Source organism: Notothenia coriiceps, unplaced genomic scaffold (genome assembly GCF_000735185.1).
Source record: "Notothenia coriiceps isolate Sejong01 unplaced genomic scaffold, NC01 NC01_scaffold00024670, whole genome shotgun sequence".
Classification (NCBI taxonomy): Eukaryota; Metazoa; Chordata; class Actinopteri; order Perciformes; family Nototheniidae; genus Notothenia; species Notothenia coriiceps.
The window spans coordinates 1-6,877 of record NW_011357371.1 but is presented as its reverse complement, the minus strand read 5'-3'; the positions used below and the strand labels follow the sequence as shown (position 1 = coordinate 6,877).

Here is a 6,877-nt window from a genome sequence, read left to right as displayed (position 1 = left end):
CTGAGCAGGTCTCGCTTGTCTCAAACAAGCCTACTGTTATATAACACAGACGTAACAAACACTTTCCCCTTTCTCCGGATACTAAACCATGGCATGAATAGGACAATAATGTAAGTTTATGTGTAACGGAATCTGAGTGTTTTCTGGCATTTATTCTGAGAACAATCACAAAAAGTCCTACTACGTTGCACATCTTTACAAAAGATAAGAAAAATCAGAAAGTGCCACTTAAACAAACAAAATGGCGCAGATCGCGTCTACTTCGCGCCAAAAACACACCATAAATATCACCCAAAATGCTATTTCTTACGGTGGAAACTAAACAAAAATGGGTTAATAATGTACCGAAATTGAAACTTAATAACATACATCACTTTCATCAACTTAAATAGCCGGTTTACCACACTAAATTGTAATAAACTGCTACACAATTCCTAGCACAACTCACCCTCCGCAGTGCTCCTTCAGTGTGAAGGGAAAGCGGAAATGACATACAGGAAGTAGAAAACGATGTGCAAGGGGAAAATGCTCCCACTGGAAACATCACTCACAAATATTAAAGGAAACAATCACATAAAGACAAAATTCACAACCTATTGTAAATCATAATTTAAAAACTAATAATTATTTATACACATTTTTAACTCCGTTACATATGCAGCTAATAAATAATAATAAACAAAACATGAAGTAAATAATAATAATTATATTTCTATAGCGCTTTTCTTGAACCCAAACACGATTTACATTTTGGAGTGAGGGTAGACAAACAAAACAAAAACAAAACAAAAAAAGAANCGAGGATCATAGCTGTGGGAACATGTTTCAAATGGGGGTTGCTGTGGGGATGACACCAGGGCCGGTTTTGACCACTTTGCTGCCCTAGGCACTAAAATCTTGCCTAGGGCAGCAAAGTGGTCAAAACCGGCCCTGGTGTCATCCCCACAGCAACCCCCATTTGAAACATGTTCCCACAGCTATGATCCTCGCGATTGAGAAACGGCCAAAGAGTCCTCAGGTATTAATTGGGATGTCCTCACACTCTCCACGGGCTGCGGAAGCGAAATGCTTGATGGGAAACGACTCGCTGGTATCTCGAGCTGAGCGCTCATTGGTGATTTTTACCCCGTGCTGGTGATGAAACTCTCCAATTGGCTGGGCAAAAGTTGTTCGTTGTTTTGTGTCAGTTTTACGTCGCCACTTCCATTCACATTTTTCATCACTGTTCCACAATGTTTATCATCATGAAATTAATATCTATATATGTTATACTATACTTGCACGGCTTACCGTTTTCATACTTTATATATCTTAGCATATTCATACACACTGTTCATACTGCTCACTGGCTGCTGTGTATATCTAGTGTATTCATACCCCTCACTGTTTATTCATCATTCGATTCATTCAATATTTTATTCTGTAGATTGTGTAGCCTACAGTACTTTGCACTTTACTGCTATTTGCACTCCTGGTTAGAAGCTAAACTGCATTTCGTTGTCTCAGTAGCCTATCTGTAATATGTGCAATAAAAATAAAGTTGAATCTAATCTTGAGCAGGAACAAATCTGTATTTACTTAGTAGGATACATATCTGACATTAACGATTAAACACATTTGTGCATTCTTTATAAATGCAAACTGGTCAAGACCACTGACGGAAGTAGTTTTGAAAAGTAATAAGTGGTTCTGTCTTTTACGTGTAGGATTCAACCCCCCTTGTATTGTTTTGTTTTAAAAATGAAGAGACACTTGAGTCATTCATTTTTAGTGATATAATGATTGTGGGATTTCTATTGCATCCACTTCATCTGCAACGAAGAACGCCAACGCAATTTCCGCCATTGCAAACCGAGTCAAGACGACTCATGTCAGAGGGTCACGGCTCGCCACTGTTGAAACCAGATGCAATACGCGTGAATAATATGATTTATTTTTGCGGATGACTTATGGTGGCATCTCTGGTCCTTCCAAATTGTAACTCTTTTATATATATTTTTATGTTGACAGATTAATAATGAGACAAATAATCAATTCAGCTATATGAGACTTTAAGGAGACATACTGTATTAGGGTTTCAAATGTGAAATAATACCTGTTTTAAGTTAAAACAAACAAAAATATTATTCTAACACCGTCTGCTTGAATATACCTCTGTTCACCTTCTCTTTAAAACACTTATTTTAGTCCGTCTCTTAAGTGTGTAAAATCCCAGTCTGTTTAAAGTTGTTTTCCATCTGTGCTTTAGTTGTGTCTGCACCACCATGGCCCATAGTCAGGAAATGATTGTAAAAGCTACTTCTACCTTTAATTTGTATAGTTGTGCATCACACAACCTAAGGGAAGTTGTGACGGCTCCTTTAAGGCAGTTTCTGAAAACTGGCGATCTTTTGAGATGAATTGAATCTCGAGGCTGTTTTGTGGGAATGCAAATATGTTTTAGAGTGGGCTGAAGTAGTGCTGGGCGGGATACCGTTTCATACCGAATACCGGGAACGTTATACTGTATGATATAGCCTACATTTTTCATATACCGCAAAACCGTTGAGTGGCGCTCGAGTGGTGCAGCAGTGAAAGGAATCATCCCCTTCGCAGTAGCATCAACTGTGAAGCTGAATTTAAAAATGGACACTGAAGAAAATGAGACTGCAAATGGAGATATAGGACACACAAGAATAACTTGTGCCGAGAAAAGGAGCTGTGTCTGTTGTTTTTTGGATTTGCAAAATCTGACGTGGACCACACAAACATTTATTTCAAATGTTGTCAAACAAAACATTTTTCCAGAAGAGTAAACACAAGTAATTTATTCCACCACCTCAACAGAAAGCACTTATTGGAGTACCAAGAATGAAAGAAAATACGATCTGCTTCAACAAGCAACGCTGGTGAAATGTCTAAAGTAAAGACAAGTCAAGCGTCACTTGAAAACGCATTTGTTCCAGGGACTGCCGATGATAGGAAAAAAATATCAATGTAAATACATACAATAAATAAATACCGTGATACCGTTATGAAAAATACCGTGATATGAATTTTTTGTCATAACAGCCAGCCCTAGGTTGAAGGCTGAAACACAGTATAGCTCACCACACACAGGACAGACACATTCTTTATTTCATATTTCTATTCAGGAAGCCATCACATGACAATCCATTCATTTGCAACCAAAACAAAATGTTAAACAAATGCCACATTCCTTCACACAGCTCTACATAGGCGCTTGTGCAGTCTACATCATTTAACTCACTAATGGGGTGAACTCACTGCTCCCTGGGTGATACAGATGATACATTCACTTCATCAGTGCAGTGTAGACATTCAAACCATGTTAATGATGGAATGGTGTCAGGGACATGTGCTGTGTGAGTGAGGCAGAAGCCGATCAGTCGAGGAACACAGAGTTGTTATCAGTCCCAGGCCTTTTCCCACAACTCTGTGTTAGAGACGTCCACCTGAGGGCGCTGTAACAGAGGACAATTGAACACAGCACACAGTTAAAGCTTGTGAGCTTAGCCAGGAACACAGTCACACTTCTATGCAGGCAGGGGCGGACTGGGACTAAAAATCAGCCCGGGAAACTCGACCGGCCGACCGGCCCACTTCGGTAAATGCCCACCGGGAAAACTCCCGGTATTCCCAATGGCCATTCCGCCCCTGTATGCAGGGATAGATTATCTGCATGCAAAGAATGAGTGAAGGCAACAAAAAAAACACTGCAACATCAAGAACGTGTTAGAATTACAACTGTTAAGTTTTCAAATTGTTTTTCAACTGTTCAAGATAAGAGAGTTGTTGGCAGAAAACACACAAGATTATGATTACATCTCACAACCCATTTTACAAATTACAATTGTGTATTTTCAGATGTCTGCTTTAAACCAGTTTAGAAAGAAGGATTATGCGGCCGCTGACACAGTCAATTCCAATGTTAATAAAAGCATACAGAAGCTGTATATACGTTTTTTGGGAGTTTGATTTATTTTAAATTAACACAAATACAACATTAAAACCTATAATTGCACACTAAAACCATTATTTCAAAAAAAGAACTATTTCACATAAACCTCTGGTTTTTACTGGGGCTGGGGCAGTTCAACTTGATTTTGGGGGGGGGGTGCACCATAGTTTATGGGCGCTGTACGCAATATAGGCGTAGTTCTGTAAGTATAAGATAATAAGATGTACTTTGTTGATCCAAAATCGGGAACATGTTTTTTTAATTTCTAACTTTTTTCTTTCTTTTTTTTTCTCCCCAATATTCGGCGCCCCCGATGGGTTGATGCACCCTTAGCATTCGCCTATACTGCCTATGCCAAGGGCTGGCTCTTGCCGAAGTGAGCATACCATCAACAAATGATGGATAAAACTCACTTCCCAAAACCTTATTTTCACCTGTTTTCCCTATGTTACAGATTAAAAAAGAAAAAATAGGGAGATCATCCTAGCTATACATTTCATATACATAATTGGAAACACAGGAAGGAAAAAAATATGGCCATTTAGATCAGACTTATTTTTTTATCAGGCTTATTCTCATTTCCCTCAATGGCATCTCAGGGCTTCCGTACATGACAATATATAAGATAACCTGATTGCAACAGAATGTCGTTTATCACTATATCACAGTATCCATCACTCTAGGGTTTGAGTTTCCCCCAGCTCCCAAGTTGCAGCCTTAAGTCTTCTCTTAACTAGAAGAACACATCATGCAAGGTACAAAACTAAACACAGCTCCTGAAGCCTCCCACCTCCTCACTGGTAGAACTTGATCTCTGTGTCCACAGAGTCGAAAAACAAGTCCCCCAGTTCTTCTCCTGGGATCTCTCCGTTCAGCATGGCGGAGATATCGGTCAGACACTGCGACTCCAGGTCCCTCAGAATCTCATAGACAGCTAAACCCTCATCCTGACATGGAGAGAAGAAGACAGAGTGGTGTCACAACACCAGTAACACCAGAATTTGCGTATGCTTGAACCCGGAGTAATTTTACTTAATCCTAAACTATGGCAAAGCCCCTCTTTGTAACATCACATGTATAATGCAGATCTCACTCTTGGATTTTCCAAAGCAACCAGGCATCTGAGACACCGATTTAATGACAGCATTCATAGCTCTCCAGCTATCACACACCTTCAGTTCCTCTAAAGGCTAATCTGCATGTCTACATTCTTAAATTGCTCTCCTAACAACAGGCAATAGTTGTGTTTTCATTCCATGCTACGTGAGCAAATGAATTCTCGGAGTATATTGTTATGACAGTTAGTTTAAGAAATCTCTGTACAAACAGGGAACGATTAAGTACTTGTACTTAAATACATTAGCAAATGTTGAAAAGCCACAGCCATTCAATCTTAATTTAAAGAGAGCAAATAATTACTTTTACATTTATATTTGGAGTTCGTCGAAAAAAAGTCTATCTTGATTTGCGATTGTTTTCTTAGACTACTGTTTCCAAGGTAAATAACCAACATTTATTTGAACTTTGAAGTACAGAGATACTGTACCAAGTTCCAATAAGTGCTTTGGAGGAAATCAGTACAGCTACTAAGTTTGTATGTCAATAAATCCTAACCAAAGAAAGTAGAAAGAAAGAAACGCTGATGAATACTGTGTGATTAAATGTACAATCCCCAATAAAAGCTAGAAAATCGACTTCAAATTGGGAAACTGCTTTTGTTTACGGTCAACAACCACATTTATATGTAAGATCACTTGATAATTGAAAATGACGCTTGTGTAAATAATTAACATAGGAAATCTTGAGAAAAGGCCAAAACTTTTTGTTAAGTCGCAGTTAGGATAAGTCGTTCGGCATATTCAAACTAATGAACACATGCTATCAAATCCTGATAATAATATATAATGTGATCTTCCAGCTGTGCCCTGATCTGCACAGGGCTATAGTTGACCTAGGTCGTCCATCAGTGCCCACCGGGTTGGTCTCCATGGTGCTGAGCGCCACCTGGTGGGCCTTGTACAGCTCGTGTCTGCGGTCCACCTGGCTCTGAAAGCGGGGCTGCTTCCTGACAGGATCGTCTGGGCCAAACTGCGGGGAGACCACCCCCAGCACTGAGGTGGAACAGTCCGAGAAGACAAAAGGCTTGAATATAGACCTACCAGGGTTAGGGTTGGGGTGGGGGGGGATTCATAGAGAGAAAGACAGGAAAGAAAGAAAGGCAGACTCAGAAACTCCCATCAGCCCAAAGTGGAGACAGAATGGAAGAAGGGCAAAGATGAGGAGACAAAGAGCCATTGTGTCCCAACACCTTCATCTGTCAGCTTTTCAAATGACATTCCAATGACATTTGAATACATTACATTAAATTGCATTTAGCTGACGCTTTTATCCAAAGCGGCTTACAATAAGTGCGTTCGACCAACAAAATACAAACTTGAAGAAAACAGAATCATATAAGTACATCAGGTTTCATAGAGCTAAAACATTTCAAGTGCTACTCAACTGGCTTTAGATAAGCCAGTCCTTTATTAGTATACAAGTGTTTTGTTAATAGTTCTATCGCTCGAAGTGGAGTCGAAAGAGATGAGTTTTCAGTCTGCGCCGGAAGATGTGTAAGCCTTCTGCTGTCCTGATGTCAATGGGGAGCTCATTCCACCATTTTGGAGCCAGGATAGCAAACCCACGTGTTTTTGCTGATGGGAACTTGGGTCCCCCTCGCAGTGCGGGTGCAGCGAGCTGTTTGGCTGATGCAGAGCGGAGTGCACATGCTGGGGTGTACGGTTTAACCATGTCCTGGATGTAGGAAGGGCCAGATCCATTCACAGCATGGTACGCAAGTACCATTGTCTTGAAGTGGATTCTAGCAGTTACCGGAAGCCAGTGAAGGGAGCGGAGGAGCGGCGTGGTGTGGGAGAA

At 40.2% G+C, this 6,877-nt stretch overlaps 1 long non-coding RNA gene across 1 annotated transcript; it reads right to left on the bottom strand.

Moving 5' to 3' along the window:
- Positions 1–2,789: 2,789 nt before the first annotated feature.
- Positions 2,790–6,364, bottom strand: LOC104955714 (uncharacterized). Its single transcript, XR_799475.1, has 3 exons — positions 5,936–6,364; positions 4,752–4,908; positions 2,790–3,464 (listed from the first exon to the last, which is right to left on the bottom strand). It is a non-coding gene; the product is annotated as an uncharacterized lncRNA (long non-coding RNA).
- Positions 6,365–6,877: the final 513 nt, after the last annotated feature.